The sequence below is a fragment of the Mugil cephalus genome, chromosome 18 (genome assembly GCF_022458985.1).
Source record: "Mugil cephalus isolate CIBA_MC_2020 chromosome 18, CIBA_Mcephalus_1.1, whole genome shotgun sequence".
Lineage (NCBI taxonomy): Eukaryota > Metazoa > Chordata > Actinopteri > Mugiliformes > Mugilidae > Mugil > Mugil cephalus.
The window spans coordinates 5,536,353-5,550,645 of NC_061787.1; the positions used below are offsets into that span (position 1 = coordinate 5,536,353).

A 14,293-nucleotide genomic window follows, 5' to 3' on the forward strand; every position below is an offset into this window, starting at 1 on the left:
CTGGTTTGTTTGAAGTTAAAAATGGTTACAGTGGGTGTTTACCGTTGCACTTCAGGACCCTCCAGCCGCGCCCCTCTTAAACATACACAGACAGAAGTGTTATTTGTATTGTTAAATTTACATTAAGTCCATTTTAATCGCATCAACCCACTAAGCAGATCTTACAATAATGGGCCTGACAGAGAAAATTGCAATCATCTGTGAAGAGCCTGCGGCGGTGTAATGGACAAACCTGATTAATTTAATCTTGTTGCACTCCATTATGGCTGCACTTTATCATTTCAACAGATGGAGCACCAAGAAATTAAAAAATGCTCTCAAGGATATGTGGCACTCTCCGCTCTCCACTTGCATCCCTTTATCTGAAGGTGAGTTGGCTGCTGCGCCGAAATGAAGGCTCGGGATGGAACCTTTGGATGAGTGCATTTTTTAAACGAGATTAGGCGAGCAGTCAATTGATGCAACAAATCATCAGAACTGCTGAAGGCTGTTAAAGGCTGTCCGTCCAATCATCTGGTCGTATTAGTTGATATTATCAAAGGAAAATTGCTTTACTTTATGGAGGCTATTCAAGGAAGCCTGAATGTTAACATTCATTCATCTGAATCATTCATTAAATATGCTCAGCTGCTGCCGCCGTCTCACACGGAAAATGTTTTACAGCAATACATTTTTTACTGATAACGGTTTAATGTTGTAAGAGTTTAGGGTTAAAACTTCTTTGCTGGAATTTGGAGCTTCACGCAATTTCTTTCAGAAATTCAAGATGAACCCTCGAACTGAAGCAATATCTGCTTCACATCCTTGTTATATCGTAACCTCACTTACTGTATACGATACAATTTCGTATGTTTTACTTTAATAATTCCATTTTATGAAGCTAATTTTTTTATTTTAAGGCTTCTGGAGTTTATTATGTAACTGATTCTTTCATTATCAGTCACATAAATTTTATTCATATACTTAAAATGTATGTGGGACATTTAAGTTGTTTTATCTAGAGCTGCATGCTAGCTAGAATGTAACAATGGCTTCTAAGTGCCTCTGATTCATGATAGGACAGATAAGTGTGACGATGTGTGACTATAAAATTAGGTGTAAATTAAAATAAATTAAAAAAAAAAAAGAGTCCAGAGAGTCTAGAGGACACTACCCACCAAGAAACCAGGGATAAAATAATCAGCAATTCAACAGAAGAGTAACATTTTCCCTTGCAGATTGTCTAATTTGAATAATCATAGGAGGGTGATAAAGGTGAACGTTTTATTTTTGTTTATTTATTTAAGAGGAATATTTGAAATTAACTAATTAAACCATTAAACAGTTTTTATGGACTAAATATTTAAAGAATAAAAAACTAATTTTACTGAAATTATTGAGCAATGTTGATGGCTACGTTAGGGACCCATGGGTGGCGCTCTAATTCATGTCAGCAGGGAGGAAGACGCTGTTTAAAGCACCGTTATGATTCACCACAGCTAAGGTCATTTTAATTTGAGGGTTTCCTGGAATAAATACCGAGTAGATTTTTTTTTTTTTTTACTTAAAAAAATAAATAAAAATAAAATAATATTTAAAAAACTAATACCATTTTTGACCACTACTACAACCGCCCTACTTAAATTAAATTAGGAGGAAAAATATACCAAGCTGACAGGTAAAACCAGCGTGTCGTAGTTGTTGACAAAGCGAACCGTAATACTAAAAGCTGGTGTCCTCGTGCCTGTTGCATTTGATACCAGTGGGCAGCGCGCGCGCACGGACGCATGCGGATACCTTGAGAATTGAGCGTAACCTTCCGACTCCGGCTGCCATGAAAACTTTTCGCCTTCGTCGCGGACCATGAGAGACTTTTTCACGCCGCTTTCAAACTTCTTTTCTGTGTTCGTCGCGCACTTTGTGTCCCAGCCAGAGAGGGAGGAAAGGGGGGGACGCTCAGAAGAAGACGAAGAAGGAGAAGCATAAGTTCATGTTTCTGGACAGGGGGACTTGTTGCGCGTGGTGACAGCGGTGGCACAAACAAGGTAGGTGCCGCACGAAACCGCCTCGTTTTGCCCGTTTTCCAGTGGTCGCTTCAACGCCTTTCGCGCTCCACGTATTTGTTTGACTTGTGTGGCGAATTGACAGCGTGGTATTGAGCCGTTTCCAATATGGGCGGAGACTGCGGAGCTACTTTAAGTTGGACAGACAGCACCGTGAATCATAGCTCCGTGGTATTAGCTGCGGAAGGATCCGTGCGCACTGATAAATTAGAGCTAAATTGAGGCTTACCAGTCAGCTGCATGCCATAACTCTAATTTAGAGTATTTATTCCAGTTATTTACGCATGCTACCTATGTATTAATAGTGATTTAGTTTGTTTTAACTTATGGCAACAAAGCTTTATGGTTAAATATTTAGTTGCATTCTTCACATCACACTACAATGACTGACATTTACGTCAAACCTAGAATTCTGTTTAAAATCATCACATTTTAAAATAATTCAAACCTCTTACATGTATGTACTCACTTTCGTAGCATGTGTTGTGTGTAGCTTTTTCTTTTTCTTTTTTTTTTAACTCCCAGAACTAAGGTGAAGCGGGTGTAAGTGCAAGATGTCTAAAAGACATTTGTCAAAATATCATTTGCCTTAAGTTAACAGCAGCGGTAGTTTTAGCTCTCATTCATTCCGCCCCAGACTGCAGTCATTTTTCTGTTTAATTATTTCCCTTTTTTTCACCGTGCACCACATTTGACAGTGATGGATAACAGGTTAAAAATGGACATTTTCTCCTCAGTTAGTGTATGTTGGATTGACTTGAGCGTGCATGGTGTTCTTGCCTCTAACCAAAGGGCCTTGGAAAGATTGTGTTCCCCTCTGTTTTTCCCATTCCAGTATGATACAGTTTGTCTTCATTTTCTTCTGACTTGGAGTTATTTTCATGATATATAACCGAAGCACATCGCCGAGACAGAAGTGTAGGTTATGTCAAAGTTACGCCATCGTGATTGCAGTCTGTGCTCAGACGGGCCTTCTGCTCGTTCCACGGTTCTGAATCAACTGTGTAAAAATGGAGGTTCCCTGATTCAATGTTTTCCTTTGTCTGTTGTCAAATATCAAGAGTCGTCCGGCGTGTAAAGCTCAAGAGGCTGCCGTATTTATACACCTGGTTAAATGTTATGATGAGGTTGCTGCTGAGAATTGGCTCATGTCTGACAAGAAGTCCAGGCGGGGGGTTCATCGGTCCGTGGTTACACACGAACCTTGTGGCGCTGCAGTCACAATGCGACAAGAGTGGAACAGGATACACAAATGATGTCGGCTTTGTCCGGTCTGTGTCGTCCGTTCTCCCGTCTTTCTGAAGCGACACAAACCGTTGCTCCTCACGCAAACCGGTGTCGAGTTGACGCGCTCTTAGTGCTGATAATCAGGATGAATTTAAGCGTGCGTTTAAGCTGAATAGTGCACGGTTTGCATCCCGTGTGTTCACGAGAGCGCAGTTACTTCCCCACTTGTTTGTTTATTGGGGACTAATCGACCGGTTAGTTTCCCAAGATATTATTTCCTCTAAAAAATGAAACAGAAAAACGGTTGCATGTAAATTTGGTCTTGATTCCTGCTGTTGTAACGCTCCGCTGTCACTTTGATTGAATCGTCATCTGACAGCACCAAAGGTTAATGTTCCCCTCCTTGGATTTCCGTCCAGAAATATCATCTATTTTACGAAGGATCAGGAACACGGTCAAAATCCGCAACACTGTAAATGACATATTTATTGTGACTGGCGGTCATTTCATTTTTATAGCTTTTTATTTTTCGTCGGGTGATCTCACATCCTCTGAATGCTGCATTTTATTGACATATTTATTGACGTTGTGGAAAAATCTCGTTTTGTTTTGACCCCAGCTTCTTTTTTTTTTGGTGTCTCCTCGATGATTGACCTGAGGTGAAACAGCTGTAACGCGAAAGATCTCGGGCTCAGGATACAGTCGGTTTATAAAAGTGTGGTTGCGCAGCAGGAATACTGCAATGTATCATGTCTGCAGCAATGAATAGAACAATTTTCATTCACACATGTACCAGATTCCCTACTGTACGGTACATGTGCTTCACGTTTTCTTTAAGACTTGACTTCAGAGGAAAGTTCTCCAGTCTGTTCTCCTTACTTTTGAAGTTACATGCTCCTCCAATTACTGAGGCCATGCCGGCTCCCCTATGGTGTCCTTGGACAGCTCTTTGAGTGCCTGAAAATGTTGCGGACCATTAATTCTGGATTGTCTTCATCTGTTTGCATAATTTTCACTCCGTAACCATTTTCCTCCCCTCATATTTTTTTTTTTTTTTTTTTTTTTTTTGCAGTCTGTGTTGGGTTTACATTTTTCCCCTTTCAGAAATCTTTGACTTTTCAAGAGATTTCAATTTTATATCTTTTTTTTTCCAATACCACTGACAGCTGTTAAACTTTTACATCAGCCTGTTTTATGGTACACTGTCTGTCAGCTGTGTACTGTACACAGCCTGTGTGTTTTACAGCCTGTGTGCTGATGTTGCCCATTGAAACTCTTCACCTGCCAACAGATAGGTTTACACACACATCGGTTTACACAGTCATATTTTTTATTCTTTTATTACAATTTCCAGAAGTATAGAAAGTCATAAACACCGTAGAGCCGCCGGTAAACACAAAATCGTGGGTGTTTTCTTTAACTTTATATATTTTCTATTTTTTTTTTTTTTTTTTTTTTTCAGTTAGACTAATTTGCTGTCAGGCAGGAGGTTGTTTTTGCAACTCAGGCAGACTCCAGAAATTAATTTATCCAAATAACCAAGTCCTCCTGGGCCACGGAGGTTGGGACACTGAAATGGCCCTGGTAGGAAAAGCCGTCTTTTGAAGTCTGGAATGTTTTGGCTGACTTAGAGCAGGCGACTGGAGTGGAGGGATCATTTTCACTGACCCATGGGATTTTTAACCATTTTCATATACTGAGAACAAAACAAAGTGAGGAAAAATGCCTGAGCTGATTTGCATTGACTTTGCTATCAAAAACAAAGAGGAAAAAGTTAAGTGAGACTGATTTAGGGCAGTAGTGGTTTTCCTTTTCTTTCTTTCTTTCTTTTTTTTTTTTTTGTTTTTGCTGATTTGCAGAATAAAAACTTTGACAAATCTGCTCTAAATGACTAACATGAGGACCTGACGTGTCCTTCTCCAGAGCATACAAACTGCATCTAGTAGGATTATCCTTTAGTTTATCTTAAAAAAAAAAAAAAAAAAAAAAAATTCAAGCTTACAATGAAAATCCCTTTTACAAATGCGCTCTGAGTGCTAATGAGGTGGTCATTTGGACTGAGGGCAAAAAATACAAGGCCCATCCTAATAATCCAAACACTTTAATTGTGCACTTTCATTGTATAAATGCAATCATTAGGCGCACGCACTGCTGGTGTATAATTTATTATATCCACTGCTAGAAAATCACCGCAGTGCTTGCATTAATAAAATGAATTCCTATTTATGCATTGGATCACCTTAAAGACTTTAATTACAAAAACTAAATGGTATGCTTTTATTAAACAAGCCCAAGGAAAGGGAAGTGCAGGAAACCAGGCGGTCTTGAGTAACGGGGCACTTGAGTTTCCAGCGTAATAAATAATTCACAGGTCCTGCGTGATGAGCTGCTGAGGACAGAAATCCCTAATGACAGCTTTTTATAACCTATGACTCAGCTGCCCATTATGCTTCTGACATCCCTACACAGACCACATCCCCTCTGCATTGCTCGGTGCTCACTCTTCTCTCACCCTCCGCTGCTTCGCCTGCTGCACTGACAAAAAGGAGTTATATTACAAAGTGCTATATTCAGTCCCTTAATGAAAGCGACTGAAATGCAAAATATATTGACGTAAAATTATTAAGGATTACATTTATTTGTCTGACGCAGCTCACAGTGCACTGTTGTGAAAGTGTAAAATTAGGTTTTTAAGAATTTTGCATATTTATATAGTTAAAATCACACTTTCTAACTAATTCAAATGCAATGTAGTGAATTAGCAAACTGCCAAATGATCCAGGTAAGTCTATTATCCTCATTATTATGTGAAAGCTTTGCCCTGAAATTGTTCTTTTTCTAATGCTTCAGGTGTGTGCATGAGAAACTATTGCTGCTGCTGCTACTACTGTGTGTAAAGCTGTGTAGTTGAGTTTTTCCAGTCTGTTTCAGGCCCGTGACTTAAAGTGTTGCTGTGTTTGATTGGCATAATGGCACCATGCCCCCCCAGGCGGGGTCATACTGAGAAACATCTGGGTCTATTGTGCATTATCCAACTCCCAGTATGAAAGGCTAGCCCTCATATGGATTGAGTTGATATCATTATTGTTATCATTTCCAAACCCCAATTCACACTAAGAATAAGGTGGTTGGTTTTAGATGCACAAAAAAGATCCAGTTACTCAGACCTGCTTGTGGTTGTCCCTAGAGTTAGAGCTAGGAAATAAATCTGGTGGCCTTGATTAAGTACCTGACAATAGAGTTAGCACAGCTCTAGTAGTTTATAGTAACACAGCGGACATGGGCAATTAGGCCCACCAAGTAATTTACAGTACTGCTTGCAGGTGGTGACCTGGTATGAGCCGGGGACCACCTCAGTTACAAATTAGGTCGTATAGGCAAGGCGAGTAGCAGCTCTGTAGCACTTCCAAATAAAGCAAAGCAATCAAAGATTATAAAAAACCTGACACATATTTCAAATTTGTTACGATTTTGTCTTTGCAAAAAAGAATAACAAACGGCACCAGGGTTTTTTGTGTCCGTAATTTTCCGGAGAATGAATGATCACTTATATACGTTGTTGATCTTTTTACGTCAGCGTGGGCCGCTCTCCTCTCGCTGCTACCTATTAATTATGAAATACTGTAGGTCTTGCCCATTTCGTTTTACTGCTTCTTCCTGCTGAACTCGGTGTGAAAGGCTGCTGTTCTTAAATAGGTGTATAAAAGTAAAAGCGGAGAAAGTGCCCCTCCACCCCCCCCCCACCATCGCTCTCCCCTCCAGCTCCCAACTCTCCACAGCATTATGTCATCAGAGTCAAAAAGGCACAGCTGAAGAAAAAAATAAAAAATCTTGTTAGACGCATAATAGTCATTACATGGAGCAAATGGCTGACAGAAGAAGCAAATAACACTAGAACATTTAAACCATCGTGGGACAATACAGTGCTCTGATGGGAAACCCACCTAGATCAGAACAGGCACCCCCACCCCCCCAGCAATGACTCGTTGAAAGCAGGTAGGATGGTTTAGGATCAGCTCATAAAAAAACGTGAAGAACAGCTCAAGGTGTTGTGGACCTGGCCTCCAAATTCACTAGATCCCAAACTGAGCAAGCATCTATAAGTTGATCCACAGAGGCCCCTCCCCTCAAACCACAGCACCCGAAAGGCCCCCCTACTAACAACATCCACCACAGGACACCCTCAGAAGGCCCATGTCCTTTCTCCAATGAGTCACAACTACACAATATTAGGAAAGTGGTCATAATGTTATGCCAGATCGTATACGTTCTGTTTATATGGCTTTTTCTCTTTATTGTTGAAGGACAGAACGGAGCATGTGAAATTCTCTTAATAAAAAATCATGTTATAGAGGATGTTTGTGATTATTCTTTGTGTTGGAGATGAAGAACAGTGCCCTCTTCTGCTCGCCTGCCTCCATCTTCCACCGACCCGAAAGCACCAGTATTGATTTGCAGTCGTTTACAGTGTGGACACTGGCACTTTGGCCTGTTGGTGCTGTGTCTGTGGCTTATCAACCTTTTGTTCAGGTCAGCTACTGGGCTTTAGAGAGCGCAGGACCCTTGGAATTACTCTGACCGCCTTGATCCCTACTGTCAGCACGCTGGTCTTAGCGTGAGGTTATTTCATCAAGGCCGCCACATTATGGCGGTTTCCAACGCGTCCCATGATGCACCGCTGCTGCCGGGCTGGTTTCCTCACAAAGATGGTTTCATTTAGCAGGTACATGTCCTGTGCTGCCGGTGTAGTTTCTCTCTCTCTTAAACGTTCATTGTAAAAGTTGGATCTTTTTATTGCCAGTACAGAGCTGCAGGACTGTCTTGGGATAAATTTTCATTTATGGCGAACAACCTCCAAATACTCCTCAACTTGGCTTTTATTTTATTTGTTTGATCTCAGACAATAACAGACTTGAAACTACATTGATGCTCCTCATTTGTCTATCTATTGCTATTTTATTACGTCTATTCTAAAAACCTGTGCAGTACATGTTTACACTTTTACCACTGCTGCAATAAAAAACAATATATATTTTATTTTGTAATTTTTGTATGTTTTTTTAGTATTAATATATGTAAATCCTTGCAAAAAAAAACCTTCTTTGCACTATTTTGTACATACCTGTGTCTTTTTTCTCTCCAATCTCGTTGTGCACTGATTAATGACAATAAATTCTATTCTATTCTATTCTATTCTATTCTATTCTATTCTATTCTATTTATTCTATTCTAATAACATTAATACAGGCTTCTCTCTTGATACCATTTCATTACATCTATTTTTGATTGATAATGTAATCGAGCATCACTTAAGGATAATTTCCTCAATTTTTATTTCATTTCATTAAATTCTTAAGAGGCTCCTCGGGTTATTTCCAGAGAAACGTGCAAACCTCTTACAATATTTAGCATTCCCGCCGCTGATGTTTAATCTCCCATTAGCCTTTAGGTGACATGAAACAGCACCAGCCCTTATTCCTGTGTTTGCCAATCGGAGGTAGGTTGAGTGACAGCCACAGAACAGCTCATCTCTTATGTAAACCTTTCCTCCACCGCCACGAAATTAGAGTGCCTGTTGCTACACACTGCCGCCTCCTGCTCCTGCACAAATGAGAAAGTAAGCACTCTGGTTCAGAAGTTCACATTTTGGATGCATGCCGGAACTACTTAAAGCCAGTGACGTTTTTCAGGGAACAGGTGGTCGGAGTGACATAATTCTGGCTCACTATAATGATCCTTAAAAATAAGGCCCTGTTACGCTGCCAGAAGGCTTATTACTCTGTCAATATGTGTACGTGTCAGTTCATCTGACTTGTTATTAAAGAAAACAGATACAAATTAAAATTAAGACAAACTCTTCTTTATAGCTGCTTCGTGTATTAAATAAAATATATAACCGCAAACAAAAAAAAAATCACACGCATGTGCACCCATCTTTGACACATCTCAAGGCTTGGCTGAGAAAGCTATTTATTCTCATCCACTGTTAACTACTGGCACATATGCGTTCGAGAGGAATGCCGTTCAGAATGCAGAAAATATATTTAGTTCTCGCCAACAGACAGCAAAAGGCACCAGTGGGTCTAGCCCCTGTGTGAGAACAGTTATTTCTGTCGCAGCATGGACTTTCAATTACTGTAATTTGCTGCTTCACTCCTTCAAGAACATCAGGACCCATTAACTGTTTTGATCCATCACGTGTTATAGGATGCATTATAAATCCCTGTTATTTTTATTTATTTATTTATTTATTTTGTACCAAAGCGTGTCTGCTTATGTAGCATGTGATATTATAAACTACCATTTATTTTAAATGTGGAATAATCCCTTCCGGTCTAGTTTTCTGTTGTGTTCCTGATCTATATGTTAACCCTGTTTTATAATATGGGAAGAAAGGAAGAAATATGATACATGTTTGCTTTTGGTTTGATGTGAAATGACTACATTAAAAAAGTTAAACAGCGCAATAACTGTTTGACAGATTTAAGTTTTTATTTTGAGTTTCTGTAAGCCCATTAATAGGTAGCCACTTATGGACAGTGGAAATACCCCACAGCTGCAGTCTGGCTGTTGCTCCATGTGTGACCCTCACAAAAGTCTGAAACTTCACTGCCCTGCAGACTCGGTCTCACTTTCAGGCATGCAGACAAACATGCTCAGCCTACAGATGTTCGCTTTTTACTCCCAATTACATTCATATAAAACATCGCTGTCGATCCACTTCTGCTTAGTGATGACTTATGTTGTGGACAGTGCTTTTTTTTTTAAATGGTTGAAATTATTATGAACCTTTTAGAGTCGCATGTAATTCGCTGGTTAAATATTCAGCAAGGTTTTACTTTAGGAAAAACCTGTGAGGTCTGTGCTTTTATTTGGAGAGGGTTTTATCTAAAACCGGGCAAATCTTACTGGCAAAGCCCCGTGATTGAACAGGGATGAACTGAGAACAATGGTCAGATAAGTGTATTACCTACCTGGGAGGAACACACAAGGTTTATGTCCTCGAGCTAGACAACTGGCAGGTCCTCTGTTTGTATTAGGAAACAGTTGAGTAGCTCCAACAAACGCAACTCACCCCGTTTAATTGGTGCGTAATTCCTGGAAAGTTGTCATATGTGTCTGTTTTTCTTGCCCTGTGCAAACACTACCGCGTAGTAGTGTGAGTGTTCATTGAGCAGCAAGTGTCGGCTTCTCTAAAAGGGCAAATAGCTAGCAGTAGGAATTGTGTAAATATTTTGAAATCGTCGGTTAACAAAGTTGCATTGTTCATCTTGAAGCAATCTAAATGACAGGAATTCCTAGGAATTTGTTCAGCAGCAGCGCTGTTGTGTGCGCAACATCCGACCTTCTGACATACAGCCTGTCAGTGCACCAAGAACTGCTATGGAAAGGGTTTTTCGTATTGGATTTGTCATGTCTGTTAGCTTTTGACACACACTTTTTATTCAGCATATGCTAAAAACAGTATAAATATGAATGGATTGTATTAACATGTTCAGATAATCACGACTCTGAACCACTTTTCTGAGCTCAGCTGCTCCATGGTCACCGTCGCTCTTCTTTACTGACGCATCTTTCAGATTCAGCTGAAAATTCAAAGGTAATAATTATGCCAAATAAACATTTGTGCCCCTTTAAGCACCGGCTTTTAACTTCTAATGAAACATTTGTGCTTCATTGATGTTCTGAACATTACACGTATACTTAATCATTCGTCCCAAACTGAGACTTAATAACGCACAAAGGATTGTTTGCTTGCACGGGGCGTGCACAACTTGTGCAAACAAATGACACCATTTGTACAACCATGTTAATTTTGTGTTTGTTTGTTTGTTAATAGCTGTATAAAGCACTCAACCGGCTAAACGAGAAGCTGTCATTTACATTCCAACCTCAAAACTAACATGGTTTATTTTGAAAGATGATCTTCCTAGAAACTCATCTCAGATTAGTCATTAAGCACTAAAACTACTGGGTTTAAAAAAATAATCTTCCACAATGTGAAGCGTGTACTGGTTTGCTATTATGACAGAAAATGAAGGGAAAAATCCGCCAACTTGACTGTTAACAAAACTGCACTTAATGGTCAAAGTGCATGACCACCATAATGTATCAGACTTACATTCATTTAATTAACTGTATTGAATAACTTTCACTGAGATGCTTTATTGGTGTCTGTGGTTCTGCATTAATGAAATGATTCGCTAAAGATATTGTAAGTGAGCATGCTGTTTGCAGATTTCAAATTGAATACAATATGGATTATATAGGAGCGACATTGCACGCATACAGTATTTGTTTCTCACATCAACGCCCTTCAGCTTCAGAACAAAATCCATCTAATTTGACTGCAGCAATAATAAAAAAAATATATATATTCCTTAGTCATAACGCTGATTTGCTGCCGTGTGTGAACAATACCTTTGGCTTCTCTCATAGTCAAACTTTTTAAATGTCCTGGAGGAGTTCTTGTTCGAGTCCCAAACCTACTGAGATCTCTAATGAAGGCTTTACCTTCCAGGCAAGCATATTTCTCCAAATGACAGTAATTTACATATGATGTATTTAGAGAAGAAGAGGGCAGGCTAATTCTATTTGGAGATTTTCCTTTGTTTTAGGAGTCATTAGCAGCTAGCTCAAATCTAATTTTTACAATTTCATCAGGCCATCTTGGAAAGCCTCTGTGAGCTCATCAGAGAGGAGCATTTATTGCTAAGTGTTCTCTATTGCATTAGCACACAATAAAGCGGCCAGGGACTGCTACAGACGTTTATGTGGAATCCAGTTAACACTCTGCCAATTCGTTTTTTATTGGGACACAATCAATTTTTATTCATTTTAAAGCCAGAATGCTTTCTTTCATTGTGTGCCTACCCCAGCTTATTACGCCCTAAACTAATTACTCAGTTGTTTTCACAAAATGCTAATGTTTATGTTAAAGATTTCCTCTTTGAAATGTGGGGCCTGATGTGCATATACATACACTTAGAATCCCGCCATGGTTTAAGCGCAGTAATTGCATTCATTTCATTTGTATAAGTATAGCAATGACAGTCGGGTCTGAGCAATGACACTGGTTTGTAGATTTATAATATCCATCATCAGACCTGGCCCCTGGGTCATATCTGGCCCTCGCAGAAAATTATCTGGCCCCTTCTTTAGAAATTTGAATTTTACCCTCATTGCGCTGCAATAAAGCATTTGGCACCTTTTGTAAATCTCATATCGAGAGACAGTGATTGTGGAAATAGGAATGACCCTCACTTGTGTTAATAACTCATACAATGGACTGACTGAGGTGCTGAAGAAAAAGATACGTGTCATGTTGATCATTTCCTCATTTACATTTCCATCCTCCATCATTGTTTTCCATGATTATTATGATAGTAGCATGACGTCTTTTGTCTGGAACTGAAATTCTGGCTTTCGCTTTACAGACAGGGCTTAATGCAAGAAGAAGTTAAACACACCTGTATTAGAATGTTAAAATACTGAAGTGGATCTGTGGTTGAGGAGTTAAATGCTACAGAGTGATACAGCAAAGAAATCTGCAAGGGCTCTTAGGTCACGATACATTTTACCATTCTGGCAATAACAATAAAAACCACGATAAAAATATTATAATTCCAGTGTCTTTGACAATCTGTCACTACGTTCTGTCTTTAGAGCTCCAAGACGACCAGTTATAGTCAAATAAGCTGCTTAACCACAGGTCTAAGTAGGAAGTTATGGAGAAAACTGTACTAACACTAACCTTGTCTAAGGTTACCAGATTTCTGAAATGAAATCTGAGGACGTTTACAGCTCGGAGATATAAAAAAAGGTGAAAGGTAGAAACACAGACATGTTTATTCACATTTAAACACATTCAAACTAAAGCTACGTCTGTGAAGTCAATAGCAGCGCGACCGGTTACCGTAATAAATGCTGCTGTAGTCTGTGCGCAACATTTTTTTCTCATTCATAAAACACAAAAACTGGGAACATTTTTGTGTTGTATTTCAGGTAGTGGAATAAATTTTTTGTTTTATCTTTAGCCGTTATCTTTTTTTTTTTTTGCAAACCTTGCACATGGGACAACTTAATTTGTTCCACATCCACTTTATGATATCCGAACCAGTGCCATATTATTGATGAGATGAGGAGCATCGTTAGCAATAGCCACATGTGAGCTGTGGCTGCAAGGACGTTGAGTACTTTGCACACGTCTACATCGTCAAATTGCGTTTATCGCATTTAGTGCAAGATGGCAAATTTTTATCATAGGGATTGTTTTTGTCTGTTTATCATGTGCGGTAAGTTACCAATCAATCATTCCTATTGACTTTTTCAAACTCAGTGGATACATGTGACAAGTGTGTCCATCGTGTAGATCACTATGTTGCATATTTTCATTTACCAAACTTTCAAGTCACTATTTGTTTTGATGCCTGTGCGGATAGCTGAGAACTCTGTGCATGTGTGGTGGAAAACGAGCTTAAGCTGTCTAAGTGTGAGCTAGATGAGTGCATCTTCACTGTAATAATTAGAGTGCCTAAGTGCTCCTGGAGACAAGACAAACCTAGATACCCTCTTCCTCTTCGGCCCCTCCTCTTGCTCACCAAGAAAGTCTTTAATGGCTCCCATTTGACTCTGATATCATTTATTGTTTGGTATCAGATGTACACCTTGTACCCTTCACCATTTGCACCACTGAAGCAACAGACATCAAGTCTTACTGTTTTCCCCTCTCATCGTCCTACCTCGAGCCGACCACTGCCTTCCCGTCAGTAAAATGCACAGGCATCCTCTGTTTGCTGTTGCAATTCAATATGCACAAACAAAGACATAGTTGCATCCTCAAATGACAGTAAGTGACATTGCTCCGCATACAGTAAATGTGCAGCTTTTCCCATACGTGTGCGCTGATGTTTTTATTCTTATTTTTTTGCAGATGTGCTCTTCAGTGGGCTCTGGAATGCTTTCAACGCGTTGACGAGATGACAAGTTATCATTGATCTGTCCTTACTTAGTGGGATCCATTA

The 14,293-nt window shown here is 39.5% G+C and overlaps 1 protein-coding gene across 2 annotated transcripts in view; it reads left to right on the forward strand.

The window, feature by feature from the left end:
* Nucleotides 1–1,799: 1,799 nt before the first annotated feature.
* Nucleotides 1,800–14,293, forward strand: part of eya1 (EYA transcriptional coactivator and phosphatase 1) — a 61,401-nt gene continuing 48,907 nt past the window's right edge. For both annotated transcript variants that reach the window (XM_047568535.1, XM_047568540.1), the window contains exon 1: nt 1,800–2,024. The gene's annotated coding sequence lies outside the window, so the exon portion shown is untranslated. The remainder of the gene's footprint in view (nt 2,025–14,293) is intronic.